Below are 18,907 nucleotides of genomic sequence, written 5' to 3' on the forward strand. Positions count from 1 at the left end.
AACTTGCGTCATCCTCGTCCCCCTCCACCTCCTCCTCGTCCTCCAGTACAGTGCATTGGCTGGCGACTTGTGAACCTGTCCTCTGCTGCTTAAACAAACCTCCCTCTGAGCCACTTCGAACAGACTGGCCCGAAAGTGTTAGAAACGAGCCCTCATCCTCCTCCTCCTCCTCCACCTGGGCCACCTCCTCTAACATCATTGCCCTAAGTGTTTTCTCAAGGAGACATAGAAGTGGTATTGTAACGCTGATAACAGTGTCATCGCCACTGGCCATGTTGGTGGAGTACTCGAAACAGCGCAGCAGGGCACACAGGTCTAGCATGGAGGCCCAATCATTGGTGGTGAAGTGGTGCTGTTCGGCAGTACGACTGACGCGAGCGTGCTGCAGCTGAAACTCCACTATGGCCTGCTGCTGCTCGCACAGTCTCTCCAGCATGTGCAAGGTGGAGTTCCACCGGGTGGGCACGTCGCATATGAGGCGGTGAGCGGGAAGGCCGAAGTTCCGCTGTAGCGCAGACAGGCGAGCAGCGGCAGGATGTGAACGGCGGAAGCGCGCACAGACGGCCCGCACTTTATGCAGCAGCTCTGACATGTTGGGGTAGTGGTGAATGAACCTCTGCACCACCAAGTTCAGCACATGCGCCAGGCAAGGGATGTGCGTCAAACCGGCTAGTCCCAGAGCTGCCACGAGATTTCGCCCATTATCGCATACCACCAGGCCTGGCTTGAGGCCCACCGGCAGAAACCACTCGTCGGTCTGTTGTTCAATACCCCGCCACAACTCCTGTGCGGTGTGGGGCCTGTCCCCCAAACATATGAGTTTCAGAATGGCCTGCTGACGTTTACCCCGGGCTGTGCTGAAGTTGGTGGTGAAGGTGTGTGGCTGACCGGATGAGCTGGTGGAAGCAGTGGAGGAGGAAGCCGAGTAGGAGGAGGAGGCTACAGGAGGCAGAGAATGATGCCCTGCGATCCTAGGGGGCGGAAGGACGTGCGCCAAGGAACTGTCCGCCGGGGGCCCAGCCGCCACTACATTCATCCAGTGTGCAGTTAGTGAGATATAGCGTCCCTGGCCGTGCTTACTGGTCCACGTATCTGTGGTTAGGTGGACCTTGCCACAAATGGCGTTGCGCAGTGCACACTTGATTTTATCGGACACTTGCATGTGCAGGGAAGGCACGGCTGTCTTGGAGAAGTAGTGGCGGCTGGGAACCACATACTGCGGGACAGCCATGGCCATCAGCTGTTTGAAGCTGTCTGTGTCCACCAGCCGGAATGACAGCATTTCAAAGGCCAGCAGTTTAGAAATGCTGGCGTTCAGGCCAAGGGCTCGAGGGTGACTCGGGGGGAATTTGCGCTTCCTCTCTAAGGTTTGAGATATTGAGAGCTGAACGCTGCTGTGTGATATAGTGGAGACGCTAGTTGACGGTGGCGGTGGTGGTGGTGTCGGTGGCACATCCTCTGTTTGCTGCTCGGCAGGTGGCAACATTCCTCTCGAGGCGGAAGCCGAGGCAGCAGCGGTAGAGGGAGCAGGGGGAGCCTCAGCGAGTGCCTGGTTTTTAAGGTGTGTACCCCACTGCAGTTCATGCTTTGCATGTAGATGCCTGGTCATGCAGGTTGTGCTGAGGTTCAGAACGTTAATGCCTCGCCTCAGGCTCTGATGGCAGAGCGTGCAAGTCACTCGGGTCTTGTCGGTAGGACATTGTTTAAAGAAGTGCCATGCCAGGGAACTCTTTGAAGCTGCCTTTGTGGGGCTGGGTCCCTGTTGGCGATGTCCAGTAGCAGGCGAACTCTGGGGGCGGCGGCTCGTCTGCTTTGGCCCCCTGCTCCCTCTTTGGCTTCGCTGTTGTCTCGGTCTCACCACTACCTCTTCCTCTGAACTGTGAAAGTCATCGCCACGACCTTCAGTCCATGTGGGGTCTAAGACCTCATCGTCCTCTGCATCGTCTTCCACCCAGTCTCCCTCCCTGACCTCCTCCTGTTCAGTCTGCACACTGCAAAAAGACGCGGCAGTGGGCACCTGTGTTTCGTCATCATCAGAGAGTCGGTGACTCTGCTGTGGTGGTATTCCCATGTCCTCTTCATCTGGAGACATAAGTGGTTGTGCGTCAGTGCATGGTATGTCTTCCTCCACTGGGGAAGGGCTAGGTGGACGCCCCTGGGAAACCCTGGAAGCAGAGTCTTCAAACAGAAGAAGAGACTGCTGCATAACTTGTGGCTCAGACCGTTTCCCTGATATGCTTGGGGGTGATGTGACAGACTGATGGGCTTGGTTTTCAGGTGCCACCTGTGCGCTTTCCGCAGAAGACTGGGTGGAAGACCATGTGGTGAACGTGCTGGAAGCACTGTCGGCCACCCAATCGATTAATGCCTGTACCTGCTCAGGCCTTACCATCCTAAGAGCGTCATTGGGCCCCACGAGATATTGCGGTACATTCTGCCGGCTAGTTGAGGGAGTTCGTTCCCTACTGTGTGCGCCTGGGGCCGAACGGCCACGTCCTCTACCAGCAACAGAGGCTCCACGGACACCACCACGACCGCGTCCTCGTCCCTTAATAGTATTTTTCTTCATTGTTGCGATTCAACTCGCACCACAATGAAATATATTATTTTTTATAAGCAAAATCCCCTCACTGGAATACTTTCAGTCTTTTGACTGTATGGATTACAGATGGAATGACTGTTATATGTGAGTACCGCTTTCTTTGACAGATTCTAGTATGGGTACATATATGTTTTCCCAACCCCAGCACATTAGTTTGCTAATTCCAGATGTATGAAACGCAGGCCTAACTGTATCTAGTATATTGAACGCCAGATAAACTAACTTGGCCTTTTTTAAATAAAAAAAATTCCCTCACTGGAATACTTTCAGTCTTTTGACTGTATGGATTACAGATGGAATGACTGTTATATGTGAGTACCGCTTTCTTTGACAGATTCTAGTATGGGTACATATATGTTTTCCCAACCCCAGCACATTAGTTTGCTAATTCCAGATGTATGAAACGCAGGCCTAACTGTATCTAGTATATTGAACGCCAGATAAACTAACTTGGCCTTTTTTAAATAAAAAAAATTCCCTCACTGGAATACTTTCAGTCTTTTGACTGTATGGATTACAGATGGAATGACTGTTATATGTGAGTACCGCTTTCTTTGACAGATTCTAGTATGGGTACATATATGTTTTCCCAAACCCAGCACATTAGTTTGCTAATTCCAGATGTATGAAACGCAGGCCTAACTGTATCTAGTATATTGAACGCCAGATAAACTAACTTGGCCTTTTTTAAATAAAAAAAATTCCCTCACTGGAATACTTTCAGTCTTTTGACTGTATGGATTACAGATGGAATGACTGTTATATGTGAGTACCGCTTTCTTTGACAGATTCTAGTATGGGTACATATATGTTTTCCCAACCCCAGCACATTAGTTTGCTAATTCCAGATGTATGAAACGCAGGCCTAACTGTATCTAGTATATTGAACGCCAGATAAACTAACTTGGCCTTTTTTAAATAAAAAAAATTCCCTCACTGGAATACTTTCAGTCTTTTGACTGTATGGATTACAGATGGAATGACTGTTATATGTGAGTACCGCTTTCTTTGACAGATTCTAGTATGGGTACATATATGTTTTCCCAACCCCAGCACATTAGTTTGCTAATTCCAGATGTATGAAACGCAGGCCTAACTGTATCTAGTATATTGAACGCCAGATAAACTAACTTGGCCTTTTTTAAATAAAAAAAATTCCCTCACTGGAATACTTTCAGTCTTTTGACTGTATGGATTACAGATGGAATGACTGTTATATGTGAGTACCGCTTTCTTTGACAGATTCTAGTATGGGTACATATATGTTTTACCAACCCCAGCACATTAGTTTGCTAATTCCAGATGTATGAAACGCAGGCCTAACTGTATCTAGTATATTGAACGCCAGATAAACTAACTTGGCCTTTTTTAATTAAAAAAAAAATTCCCTCACTGGAATACTTTATGGCTTTTGACTGTATGGATTACAGATGGAATGACTGTTATATGTGAGTACCGCTTTCTTTGACAGATTCTAGTATGGGTACATATATGTTTTCCCAACCCCAGCACATTAGTTTGCTAATTCCAGATGTATGAAACGCAGGCCTAACTGTATCTAGTATATTGAACGCCAGATAAACTAACTTGGCCTTTTTTAAATAAAAAAAAAATTCCCTCACTGGAATACTTTATGGCTTTTGACTGTATGGATTACAGATGGAATGACTGTTATATGTGAGTACCGCTTTCTTTGACAGATTCTATTATGGGTACATATATGTTTTCCCAACCCCAGCACATTAGTTTGCTAATTCCAGATGTATGAAACGCAGGCCTAACTGTATCTAGTATATTGAACGCCAGATAAACTAACTTGGCCTTTTTTAAATAAAAAAAATTCCCTCACTGGAATACTTTCAGTCTTTTGACTGTATGGATTACAGATGGAATGACTGTTATATGTGAGTACCGCTTTCTTTGACAGATTCTAGTATGGGTACATATATGTTTTCCCAACCCCAGCACATTAGTTTGCTAATTCCAGATGTATGAAACGCAGGCCTAACTGTATCTAGTATATTGAACGCCAGATAAACTAACTTGGCCTTTTTTAAATAAAAAAAATTCCCTCACTGGAATACTTTCAGTCTTTTGACTGTATGGATTACAGATGGAATGACTGTTATATGTGAGTACCGCTTTCTTTGACAGATTCTAGTATGGGTACATATATGTTTTCCCAACCCCAGCACATTAGTTTGCTAATTCCAGATGTATGAAACGCAGGCCTAACTGTATCTAGTATATTGAACGCCAGATAAACTAACTTGGCCTTTTTTAAATAAAAAAAAAATTCCCTCACTGGAATACTTTATGGCTTTTCACTGTATGGATTACAGGTGGACTGGTATTAGTAGGGGTGACACAAGCACACCCAAGTCCCTGATGTAGGATTTCTATGGCACAGACCACTATTACAAGTGATTAATGGACGTTGGGAGAGATTGTGCTGCAGCACTAGTCCCAAGATGGCCGCCGCCTATCAGCCCAGTAACATGTGCCACAAAATGGTCTGCACAACCTTTAAAAAAAATAGCCTTGGACTGTGCTGCTAAATCGCTATTGGTCTGAATCCCAGGTGTAGATGTCTGACTTGTTTGGAGCTTTGGAATGCACACTGTGGCAGCTTCTGCTGCAGCACTACAAGTCGCAAAATGGCGGCCGGCGGTCAGCCCAGGTACATGTGGATGGAAAAATCACTCTGGCCACTCTAAAAATAGCCAATCCCTATCAAAAAAGCAGCTCAGCTGCAGTTGTTCAGATGAATCACAGGTGGAGGAGAGAAATTTGCTTCCAGTTATTCAATTATCCCTGCCTATTCTCGCCCTAGCATCAGCTGCGTCTATCCCTGTTCTATTCACATCGGGAGTGAGCACGTCCCGACGTGCGCACAAGCTTATAAAGAGGCTGAGTCACATGCTGCACTTGGCCAATCACAGCCTTGCCAATAGTAGGCATGGCTGCGATGGCATCTTAGGGCAAGTAGTATGATGCATGTTGATTGGCTGCTTTGCAGCCTTTCAAAATGCGCCAAAATACATGCCGAACGACGAACCCGAACTTTTACGAAAAAGTTTGGGTTCGGGTCCGTGTCACGAACACCCCAAAATTCGGTACGGACCCGAACTATGCTCGAACTGTTCGCTCAACACTACTACTAAGTATGTCTCTATGTGAAAACCTCATCTTAATATTGTAAATTTATTGGTGCTGATTCCAAGAATTAAATTGGATATGAAGTTTCACCTAGAATAGAACCATCATTTTGTGACTTTAGTTAGGATCTATGTACTTCTGACATTGTTGGTTATCCATCAATTTAGTCTTTGGATGATGGCAAAGGAACCAGGGTAGAGGAATAGTAAAGCCGCAGGTAGTTATTAGTAGCAATCAGAACTCATAGTTGAAGGTGGACCAAATTCTATTTTCACTATAACTAAAATTGATTTCTAATAATTGACAGATAAAGACTGGGGGACATAATTTAGGGGAGATGAAGGAAAATGACTGCAATCATGATATACAGGTGAAACTTGAAAAATGTGAATATCGTGCAAAAGTCCATTTGATTTAGTAATGCAAATTAAAAGGAATTGCATTAATGCAGCTTAAAATTAGAATTTTGTGAAAAGGTTCAATATTCTAGGCTCAAAGTGTCACACTATAGTCGGCTAATTAATCCATACCCCCTGAGCAAAGGGAACCTCAAAATTGTGACTTTGGGTTTCATAAACTATAAGCCATAATCATCCAAATTATAGCAAATAAAGGCTTAAAATATCTCAGATGTTAGTTTCACCTTTTAAGTTGCATTACCGAAATAAATCAACTTTGCACGATATTCTATTTTTTCGAGTTTCACCTGTATGGCAGGTTGCGTCTTTTACATAAGGCAAATCTTGCTTTGTCACTGAACTTAGGCTTTAACCCCTTAACTCTGATCCTGGCTGTATAATCCCTTAGATGCTGTGATCAATAGTGATTGCAGCATCTTGATAGAATGCTTATTCTAAGTAGGGTGGGTGGTAATAGAAATATAGGGCACTTGTTGTCACATATGCAGTTTGAAAATAGATGACAGATAGAGGGAGCTCCCTCTGTCAGCCCATGAGCACAGCACAACGAGATAGGTAACCCTGACAATTGGGGACCTAGCCAATTAAACCTTGATTTTAAGGTCATGACACAGGCAAGGCCTAAGAAAATGTGTTCGCTGATACACTGACAAACAAAAATGTTTCAGAATGCAAAGTAAATTGTAAATAAACAGATTGCAGTTTCAAGTCCCTTAATTTAACAAAAAAAGTTAAAGTGCAATACAAATTAATTAGAAATAGATGATGGGTTTCTTTTAGCATGGTTTACATACAGTACAGCACAGCAAACATCATACATATATTATAAATGTGCAACACAGCCCAGGATGCCACAATTAAACAGAATGAATTCAATTTCTTCAACACACATAAGAGTAAATTACATGGCAGAAAGACAGATTTAAATTTGTAGTGGGGTCCTTAAATTTAAGGCTACTTTCACACTCGTGTTTTGTGCGGATCCGTCTGAATCTGTTCTGAACGGATCCGTTTGTATTATCTTTAACATAGCCAAGACGGATCCGTCTTGAACACCATTGAAAGTCAATGGAGGACGGATCCGTTTTCTATTGTGCCAGATTGTGTCAGTGAAAACGGATTCGTCCCCATTGACTTACTTTGTGTGTCAGGACGGATCCATTTGCCTCAGTTTCATCAGACGGACACAAACGCTGCAAGCAGCGTTTTTGTGTCCCTCTCCAAAGCGGAATGGAAACTGAACTGATGCAAACTGAGCGGATCCTTTTTCCATTCAGAACGTATTAGAATGCAAACTGGTCCGTTTTGGACCGCTTGTGAGAGCCCTGAATGGATCTCACAAACGGAAAGCCAAAGCGCGGGTCTGAAAGTAGACTAACTTGTTTGTACACTTTTACATTTTTCAAACTTCCATAGTTTAAACCTGGGACTGTTGGAAGCACTGGAGAAAATTAGATTGTGGAGGCCTTTTTTTAAGCAACTGGCTATACAGCTCTCATAGCTGTGTGGGCCTAGATTCCAATGCCCTTTTTAGCTCCCTTTTAGAGTTGAGCGAACACCTGGATGTTCGGGTTCGAGAAGTTCGGCCGAACTTCCCGGAAATGTTCGAGATCTCAACCCGACCAGAACTTCGTCCCGAACCCTAACCCCATTGAAATCAATAGGGACCCGAACTTTTCGGCACTAAAAAGGCTGTAAAACAGCCCAGGAAAAAGCTAGAGGGCTGCAAAAGGCAGCAACATGTAGGTAAATCCCCTGCAAACAAATGTGGATAGGGAAATGAATTAAAATAAAAATAAAATATATAAAAATAAACCAATATCAATTGGAGAGAGGTCCCATAGCAGAGAATCTGGCTTCACGTCAGCAGAGAATCAGTCTTCATGCCATAGCAGAGAATCTGGCTTCACGTCACCCACCACAGTAACAGTCCATTGTCATATATTTAGGCCCCGGCACCCAGGCAGAGGAGAGAGGTCCTGTAACAGAGAATGTGGCTTCATGTCAGGAGAGAATCAGTCTGCATGTCATAGCAGAGAATCAGGCTTTACATCACCCAACACTGGAACAGTCCATTGTCAGATATTTAGGCCCAGGCACCCAGGCAGAGGAGAGAGGTCCCGTAACAGAGAATCTGGCTTCATGTCAGCAGAGAATCAGTCTGCATGTCATAGCAGAGAATCAGGCTTCACGTCACCCACCACTGGAACAGGCCACTGTCACATATTTAGGCCCAGGCACCCAGGCAGAGGAGAGAGGTCCCATAACAGAGATTCAGGCTTCATGTCAGCAGAGAATCAGTCTTCATATCATAGCAGAGAATCAGGCTTCATGTCACCCACCACTGGAACAGGCCACTGTCACATATATAGGCCCAGGCACCCAGGCAGAGGAGAGAGGTCCCATAACAGAGATTCAGGCTTCATGTCAGCAGAGAATCAGTCTTCATGTCATAGCAGAGAATCAGGCTTCACGTCACCCACCACTGGAACAGGCCACTGTCAAATATTTAGGCCCAGGCACCCAGGCAGAGGAGAGAGGTCCCATAACAAAGATTCAGGCTTCATGTCAGCAGAGAATCAGTCTTCATGTCATAGCAGAGAATCAGGCTTCACGTCACCCACCACTGGAACAGGCCACTGTCACACATTTAGGCCCTGGCACCCAGACAGAAAAGAGAGGTCCCGTAACAGAGAATCTGGCTTCATGTCAGCACAGAATCAGTCTTCATGTCATAGCAGAGAATCAGGCTTCACGTCACCCACCACTGGAACAGGCCACTGTCACACATTTAGGCCCTGGCACCCAGACAGAGGAGAGAGGTCCCGTAACAGAGAATCTGACTTCATGTCAGCACAGAATCAGTCTTCATGTCATAGCAGAGAATCAAGCTTCACGTCACCCACCACTGGAACAGGCCACTGTCACATATTTAGGCCCCGGCACCCAGACAGAGGAGAGAGGTCCCGTAACAGAGAATCTGGCTTCATGTCAGCACAGAATCAGTCTTCATGTCATAGCAGAGAATCAGGCTTCACGTCACCCACCACTGGAACAGGCCACTGTCACATATTTAGGCCCAGTCACCCAGACAGAGGAGAGAGGTCCCGTAACAGAGAATCTGGCTTCATGTCAGGACAGAATCAGTCTTCATGTCATAGCAGAGAATCAGGCTTCACATCACCCACCACTGGAACAGGCTACTGTCACATATTTAGGCCGCGGCACCCAGACAGAGGAGAGAGGTCGCGTAACAGAGAATCTGGCTTCATGTCAGCACAGAATCAGTCTTCATGTCATAACAGAGAATCAGGCTTCACGTCACCCACCACTGGAACAGGCCACTGTCACATATTTAGACCCAGGCAGAGGAGAGAGGTCCCATAACAGAGATTCAGGCTTCATGTCAGCAGAGAATCAGTCTTCATGTCATAGCAGAGAATCAGGCTTCACGTCACCCACCACTGGAACAGGCCACTGTCACATATTTAGGCCCCGGCACCCAGACAGAGGAGAGAGGTCCCGTAACAGAGAATCTGGCTTCATATCAGCACAGAATCAGTCTTCATGTCATAGCAGAGAATCAGGCTTCACGTCACCCACCACTGGAACAGGCCACTGTCACATATTTAGGCCCAGGCACCCAGGCAGAGGAGAGAGGTCGCGTAACAGAGAATCTGGCTTCATGTAAGCACAGAATCAGTCTTCATGTCATAGCAGAGAATCAGGCTTCACGTCACCCACCACTGGAACAGGCCACTGTCACACATTTAGGCCCCGGCACCAAGACAGAGGAGAGGTTCATTCAACTTTGGGTTGCCCCGCAATATAATGGTAAAATGAAAATAAAAATAGGATTGAGTGAGAAAGTGCCCTGGAGTACAATAATATATTGTTAAGGGGAGGTAGTTAATGTCTAATCTGCACAAGGGATGGACAGGTCCTGTGGGATCCATGCCTGGTTCATTTTTATGAACGTCAGCTTGTCCACATTGGCTGTAGACAAACGGCTGCGTTTGTCTGTAATGAAGCCCCCTGCCGTGCTGAATACACGTTCAGACAAAACGCTGGCCGCCGGGCAGGCCAGCACCTCCAAGGCATAAAAGGCTAGCTCTGGCCACGTGGACAATTTGGAGACCCAGAAGTTGAATGGGGCCGAACCATCAGTCAGTACGTGGAGGGGTGTGCACAGGTACTGTTCCACCAAGGTCGTGAAATGTTGCCTCCTGCTAACACGTTCCGTATCAGGTGGTGGTGCAGTTAGCTGTGGCGTGGTGACAAAACTTTTCCACATCTCTGCCATGCTAACCCTGCCCTCAGAGGAGCTGGGCGTGACACAGCTGCGTTGGCGACCTCTTGCTCCTCCTCTGCCTTCGCCTTGGGCTTCCACTGGTTCCCCTGTGATATTTGGGAATGCTCTCAGTAGCGCGTCTACCAACGTGCGCTTGTACTCGCGCATCTTCCTATCACGCTCCAGTGTAGGAAGTAAGGTGGGCACATTGTCTTTGTACCGGGGATCCAGCAGGGTGGCAACCCAGTAGTCCGCACACGTTAAAATGTGGGCAACTCTACTGTCATTGCGCAGGCACTGCAGCATGTAGTCGCTCATGTGTGTCCTAGGCTGCCCAGAGGTAAGGACAAGCTGTCCTCTGTGGGAGGCGTATCGTCATCGTCCTGTCTTTCCCCCCAGCCACGCACCAGTGATGGGCCCGAGCTGCTTTGGGTGCCACCCCGCTGTGAACATGCTTCACATTCATCCTCCTCCACCTCCTCCTCATCCTCGTCCTCCTCGTCCTCCAGTAGTGGGCCCTGTCTGGCCACATTTGTACCTGGCCTCTGCTGTTGCAAAAAAACCTCCCTCTGAGTCACTTCTAAGAGACTGGCCAGAAAGTGCTAAAAATGACCCCTCTTCCTCCTCTTCCTCCTGGGCCACCTCCTCTTCCATCATCGCCCTAAGTGTTTTCTCAAGGAGACATAGAAGTGGTATTGTAACGCTGATAACGGCGTCATCGCCACTGGCCATGTTGGTGGAGTACTCAAAACAGCGCAACAGCGCAACAGGGCACACAGGTCTCGCATGGAGGCCCAGTCATCGGTGGTGAAGTGGTGCTGTTTCGCAGTGCGACTGACCCGTGCGTGCTGCAGCTGAAACTCCACTATGGCCTGCTGCTGCTCGCACAGTCTGTCCAGCATGTGCAAGGTGGAGTTCCACCTGGTGGGCACGTCGCATATGAGGCGGTGAGCGGGAAGGCTGAAGTTACGCTGTAGCTCAGACAGACGTGCAGCAGCAGGGTGTGAACGCCGGAAGCGCGAACAGACGGCTCGCACTTTATGCAGCAGCTCTGACATGTCGGGGTAGTTGCGAATGAACTTCTGCACCACCAAATTCAGCACATGCGCCAGGCAAGGGATGTGCGTCAAACCGGCTAGTCCCAGAGCTGCAACGAGATTTCGCCCATTATCGCACACCACCAGGCCGGGCTTGAGGCTCACCGGCAGCAACTACTCGTCGGTCTGTCGTTCTATACCCCGCCACAACTCCTGTGCGGTGTGGGGCCTGTCCCCCAAACATATGAGTTTCAGAACCTCCTGCTGACGTTTACCCCGGGCTGTGCTGAAGTTGGTGGTGAAGGTGTGTGGCTGACTGGATGAGCAGGTGGAAGAAGAGGAGGAGGAAGCTGAGTAGGAGGAGGAGGAGACAGGAGGCAAAGAATGTTGCCCTGCGATCCTTGGCGGCGGAAGGACGTGCGCCAAACAGCTCTCCGCCTGGGGCCCAGCCGCCACTACATTTACCCAGTGTGCAGTTAGGGAGATATAGCGTCCCTGGCCGTGCTTACTGGTCCACGTATCTGTGGTTAGGTGGACCTTGCCACAGATGGCGTTGCGCAGTGCACACTTGATTTTATCGGACACTTGTTTGTGCAGGGAAGGCACGGCTCTCTTGGAGAAGTAGTGGCGGCTGGGAACAACATACTGTGGGACAGCAAGTGACATGAGCTGTTTGAAGCTGTGTGTGTCCACCAGCCTAAATGACAGCATTTCATAGGCCAGTAGTTTAGAAATGCTGGCATTCAGGGCCAGGGATCGAGGGTGGCTAGGTGGGAATTTACGCTTTCTCTCAAATGTTTGTGAGATGGAGAGCTGAACGCTGCCGTGTGACATGGTTGAGATGCTTGGTGACGCAGGTGGTGGTGTTGGTGGTACATCCCATGTTTGCTGGGCGGCAGGTGCCAACGTTTATCCAGAGGCAGAGGAAGAGGCTGAGGCGGCGGCAGCAGCAGAAGAGGCAGAAGGGGGAGCCTGAGTGACTTCCTTGTTTTTAGGTGTTTACTGCACTGCAGTTCATGCTTTGCATGCAGGTGCCTGGTCATGCAGGTTGTGCTAAGGTTCAGAACGTTAATGCCTCGCTTCAGGCTCTGATGGCACAGCGTGCAAACCACTCGGGTCTTGTCGTCAGCACATTGTTTGAAGAAGTGCCATGCCAGGGAACTCCTTGAAGCTGCCTTTGGGGTGCTCGGTCCCAGATGGCGGCGGTCAGTAGCAGGCGGAGTCTCTTGGCGGCGGGTGTTCTGATTTTGCCCACTGCTCCCTCTTTTGCTTCGCTGTTGGCTCGGTCTCACCACTGCCTCTTCCTCCGAACTCTGAAAGTCAGTGGCACGACCTTCATTCCATGTGGGGTCTAGGACCTCATCGTCCCCTGCATCGTCTTCCACCCAGTCTTGACCCCTGACCTCCTGTTCAGTCTGCACACTGCAGAAAGACGCAGCAGTTGGCACCTGTGTTTCGTCATCATCAGAGACGTGCTGAGGTTGTATTCCCATGTCCTCATCATCAGGAAACATAAGTGGTTGTGCGTTAGTGCATTCTATCTCTTCCACCCCTGGGGAAGGGCTAGGTGGATGCCCTTGGGAAACCCTGGCAGCAGAGTCTTCAAACAGCATAAGAGACTGCTGCATAACTTGAGGCTCAGACAGTTTCCCTGATATGCATGGGGGTGATGTGACAGACCGATGGGCTTGGTTTTCATGCGCCATCTGTGCGCTTTCTGCAGAAGACTGGGTGGGAGATAATGTGAACGTGCTGGATCCACTGTCGGCCACCCAATTGACTAATGCCTGTACCAGCTCAGGCCTTACCATCCTTAGAACGGCATTGGGCCCCTCCAAATATCGCTGTAAATTCTGCTGGCTACTGGGACCTGAGGTAGTTGGTTCACTAGGACGTGTGGCTGTGGCAGAACGGCCTCGTCCTCTCCCAGCACCAGAGGGTCCACTAACACCACCACGACCATGTCCACGTCCGCGTCCGTGTCCCTTATTAGATGTTTTCCTCATTGTTCCAGTTCACCACAATTTTGAGAATGGCAAATTTGGGAATAGTTTTTCAACCCAGAAAAAAAAGTGCGCTTTTACGGTCACTACAAATAACTTGACCAGCTAAAACAGTACAGGTTTGGTTGAATAGAGATGTGAGGCCTGTTTTTTTTTGCGCTGTGTGACAGGTATAGGTTTAATCACAGAATCAGACTTCTATCAGCACGCTAGCATGTGTCTTAGGTTTTTCTGAATGACACTATCAGTACCTTTAATGTAAGATATTCTTTTTGGGATAGATTTCAAGTAGGCCTCAAATATCAGAAACTAGTTATTTTGAGAATGGCAAATTTGGGAATGGTTTTTCAACCCAGAAAAAAAAGTGTGCTTTTACGGTCACTACAAATAACTTGACCAGCTAAAACAGTACAGATTTGGTTGAATAGAGATGTGAGGCCTGTTTTTTTTTTGCGCTGTGTGACAGGTATAGGTTTAATCACAGAATCAGACTTCTATCAGCACGCTAGCGTGTGTCTTAGGTTTTTCTGAATGACACTATCAGTACCTTCAATGTAAGATATTCTTTTTGGGAAAGATTTCAAGTAGGCCTCAAAAACCAGAAACTAGTTATTTTGAGAATGGCAAATTTGGGAATGGTTTTTCAACCCAGAAAAAAAAGTGTGCTTTTACGGTCACTACAAATAACTTGACCAGCTAAAACAGTACAGATTTGGTTGAATAGAGATGTGAGGCCTGTTTTTTTTTTGCGCTGTGTGACAGGTATAGGTTTAATCACAGAATCAGACTTCTATCAGCACGCTAGCGTGTGTCTTAGGTTTTTCTTAATGACACTATCAGTACCTTCAATGTAAGATATTCTTTTTGGGAAAGATTTCAAGTAGGCCTCAAAAACCAGAAACTAGTTATTTTGAGAATGGCAAATTTGGGAATGGTTTTTCAACCCAGAAAAAAAAGTGTGCTTTTACGGTCACTACAAATAACTTGACCAGCTAAAACAGTACAGATTTGGTTAAATAGAGATGTGAGGCCTGTTTTTTTTTGCGCTGTGTGACAGGTATAGGTTTAATCACAGAATCAGACTTCTATCAGCACGCTAGCGTGTGTCTTAGGTTTTTCTGAATGACACTATCAGTACCTTCAATGTAAGATATTCTTTTTAGGATAGATTTCAAGTAGGCCTCAAATACCAGAAACTAGTTATTTTGAGAATGGCAAATTTGGGAATGGTTTTTCAACCCAGAAAAAAAAGTGTGCTTTTACGGTCACTACAAATAACTTGACCAGCTAAAACAGTGCAGATTTGGTTGAATAGAGATGTGAGACCTGTTTTTTTTTTGCGCTGTGTGACAGGTATAGGTTTAATCACAGAATCAGACTTCTATCAGCACGCTAGCGTGTGTCTTAGGTTTTTCTGAATGACACTATCAGTACCTTCAATGTAAGATATTCTTTTTGGGATAGATTTCAAGTAGGCCTCAAATACCAGAAACTAGTTATTTTGAGAATGGCAAATTTGGGAATGGTTTTTCAACCCAGAAAAAAAAGTGTGCTTTTACGGTCACTACAAATAACTTGATCAGCTAAAACAGTACAGATTTGGTTAAATAGAGATGTGAGGCCTGTTTTTTTTGCGCTGTGTGACAGGTATAGGTTTAATCACAGAATCAGACTTCTATCTGCACGCTAGCGTGTGTCTTAGGTTTTTCTGAATGACACTATCAGCACCTTCAATGTAAGATATCCTTTTTGGGATAGATTTCAAGTAGGCCTCAAATACCAGAAACTAGTTATTTTGAGAATGGCAAATTTGGGAATGGTTTTTCAACTCAGAAAAAAAAGTGTGCTTTTACAGTCACTACAAATAACTTGACCAGCTAAAACAGTAAAGATTTGGTTAAATAGAGATGTGAGGCCTGTTTTTTTTTGCGCTGTGTGACAGGTATAGGTTTAATCACAGAATCAGACTTCTATCAGCACGCTAGCGTGTGTCTTAGGTTTTTCTGAATGACACTATCAGTACCTTCAATGTAAGATATTCTTTTTGGGATAGATTTCAAGTAGGCCTCAAATACTAGAAACTAGTTATTTTGAGAATGGCAAATTTGGGAATGGTTTTTCAACCCAGAAAAAAAAGTGTGCTTTTACGGTCACTACAAATAACTTGACCAGCTAAAACAGTGCAGATTTGGTTGAATAAAGATGTGAGACCTGTTTTTTTTTGCGCTGTGTGACAGGTATAGGTTTAATCACAGAATCAGACTTCTATCAGCACGCTAGCGTGTGTCTTAGGTTTTTCTGAATGACACTATCAGCACCTTCAATGTAAGATATCCTTTTTGGGATAGATTTCAAGTAGGCCTCAAATACCAGAAACTAGTTATTTTGAGAATGGCAAATTTGGGAATGGTTTTTCAACCCAGAAAAAAAAGTGTGCTTTTACGGTCACTACAAATAACTTGACCAGCTAAAACAGTACAGATTTGGTTAAATAGAGATGTGAGGCCTGTTTTTTTTGCGCTATGTGACAGGTATATGTTTAATCACAGAATCAGAATTCTATCAGCACGCTAGCGTGTGTCTTAGGTTTTTCTGAATGACACTATCAGTACCTTCAATGTAAGATATTCTTTTTGGGATAGATTTCAAGTAGGCCTCAAATACCAGAAACTAGTTATTTTGAGAATGGCAAATTTGGGAATGGTTTTTCAACCCAGAAAAAAAAGTGTGCTTTTACGGTCACTACAAATAACTTGACCAGCTAAAACAGTACAGATTTGGTTAAATAGAGATGTGAGGCCTGTTTTTTTTGCGCTGTGTGACAGGTATATGTTTAATCACAGAATCAGACTTCTATCAGCACGCTAGCGTGTGTCTTAGGTTTTTATGAATGACACTATCAGTACCTTCAATGTAAGATATTCTTTTTGGGATAGGTTTCAAGTAGGCCTCAAATACCAGAAACTAGTTATTTTGAGAATGGCAAATTTGGGAATGGTTTTTCAACCCAGAAAAAAAAGTGTGCTTTTACGGTCACTACAAATAACTTGACCAGCTAAAACAGTACAGATTTGGTTAAATAGAGATGTGAGGCCTGTTTTTTTTTGCGCTGTGTGACAGGTATAGGTTTAATCACAGAATCAGACTTCTATCAGCACGCTAGCGTGTGTCTTAGGTTTTTCTGAATGACACTATCAGTACCTTCAATGTTTATATTATTTTTGGGATAGATTTCAAGTAGGCCTCAAATACCAGAAACTAGTTATTTTGAGAATGGCAAATTTGGGAATGGTTTTTCAACCCAGAAAAAAAAGTGTGCTTTTACGGTCACTACGAATAACTTGACCAGCTAAAACAGTACAGATTTGGTTAAATAGAGATGTGAGGCCTGTTTTTTTTGCGCTGTGTGACAGGTATAGGTTTAATCACAGAATCAGACTTCTATCAGCACGCTAGCGTGTGTCTTAGGTTTTTCTGAATGACACTATCAGTACCTTCAATGTAAGATATTCTTTTTGGGATAGATTTCAAGTAGGCCTCAAATACCAGAAACTAGTTATTTTGAGAATGGCAAATTTGGGAATGGTTTTTCAACCCAGAAAAAAAAGCGTGCTTTTACGGTCACTACAAATAACTTGACCAGCTAAAACAGTACAGATTTGGTTAAATAGAGATGTGAGGCCTGTTTTTTTTTGCGCTGTGTGACAGGTATAGGTTTAATCACAGAATCAGACTTCTATCTGCACGCTAGCGTGTGTCTTAGGTTTTTCTGAATGACACTATCAGTTCCTTCAATGTAAGATATTCTTTTTGGGATAGATTTCAAGTAGGCCTCAAATACCAGAAACTAGTTATTTTGAGAATGGCAAATTTGGGAATGGTTTTTCAACCCAGAAAAAAAGTGTGCTTTTACGGTCACTACAAATAACTTGACCAGCTAAAACAGTACAGATTTGGTTAAATAGAGATGTGAGGCCTGTTTTTTTTTGCGCTGTGTGACAGGTATAGGTTTAATCACAGAATCAGACTTCTATCAGCACGCTAGCGTGTGTCTTAGGTTTTTCTGAATGACACTATCAGTACCTTCAATGTAAGATATTCTTTTTGGGATAGATTTCAAGTAGGCCTCAAATACCAGAAACTAGTTATTTTGAGAATGGCAAATTTGAGAATGGTTTTTCAACCCAGAAAAAAAAAGTGTGCTTTTACGGTCACTACAAATAACTTGACCAGCTAAAACAGTACAGATTTGGTTAAATAGAGATGTGAGGCCTGTTTTTTTTTGCGCTGTGTGACAGGTATAGGTTTAATCACAGAATCAGACTTCTATCTGCACGCTAGCGTGTGTCTTAGGTTTTTCTGAATGACACTATCAGCACCTTCAATGTAAGATATCCTTTTTGGGATAGATTTCAAGTAGGCCTCAAATACCAGAAAATAGTTATTTTGAGAATGGCAAATTTGGGAATAGTTTTTCAACCCAGAAAAAAAAGTGTGCTTTAACGGTCACTACAAATAACTTGACCAGCTAAAACAGTACAGATTTGGTTGAATAGAAATGTCAGGTCTATTTTTTAGGCGGTGGGTGACAGGCTCAACTTGCCCCTGATGTAATATATGGCCAAAAAATAACCACACTGTTGATGGTTAAATGCACTTGGGTGACACTAGCTCAGCCTGCACCAGATGTAGTATATGGCCAAAAAATAATCAGACTGTTGATTGTTAAATGCACTTGGGTGACACAGGCTCAGCCTGCAGCTGATGTAGTATATGGCCAAAAAATAACCAGACTGTTGATGGTTAAATGCACTTGGGTGACACAGGCTCAGCCTGCAGCTGATGTAGGATATAGCACAAATTAACCACACTATCGATGGTTAAATACACTTGGTGATAGCTTGTGCTGGCGCACCACAAGTCACAAAATGGCCGCCGATCACCCCAGAAAAAAAGTGATCTAAAAACGCTCTGGGCAGCCTCAAAAGAGTGAGCAAGTCAATAATAGCACTTCAATGATCCACAGCTGCAGATCGATCACAGAATGAAGTCTTTTGGAGGAGTTAATCTGCCTAATCTCGTCCTAACGTCGCAGCTGCAACCTCTCCCTACACTGATCATAGCAGAGTGACGTGCGGCGCTACGTGACTCCAGCTTAAATAGAGGCTGGGTCACATGCTGCACTGGCCAATCACAGCCATGCCAATAGTAGGCATGGCTGTGATGGCCTCTTGGGCCAAGTAATATGACGCTTGTTGATTGGCTGCTTTGCAGCCTTTCAAAAAGCGCCAAGAAAGCGCAGAACACCGAACCCGAACACTGACTTTTACGAAAATGTTCGGGTTCGGGTCCGTGTCACGGACACCCCAAAATTCGGTACGAACCCGAACTATACA

This window comes from Bufo bufo, chromosome 3 (assembly GCF_905171765.1).
Source record: "Bufo bufo chromosome 3, aBufBuf1.1, whole genome shotgun sequence".
Lineage (NCBI taxonomy): Eukaryota > Metazoa > Chordata > Amphibia > Anura > Bufonidae > Bufo > Bufo bufo.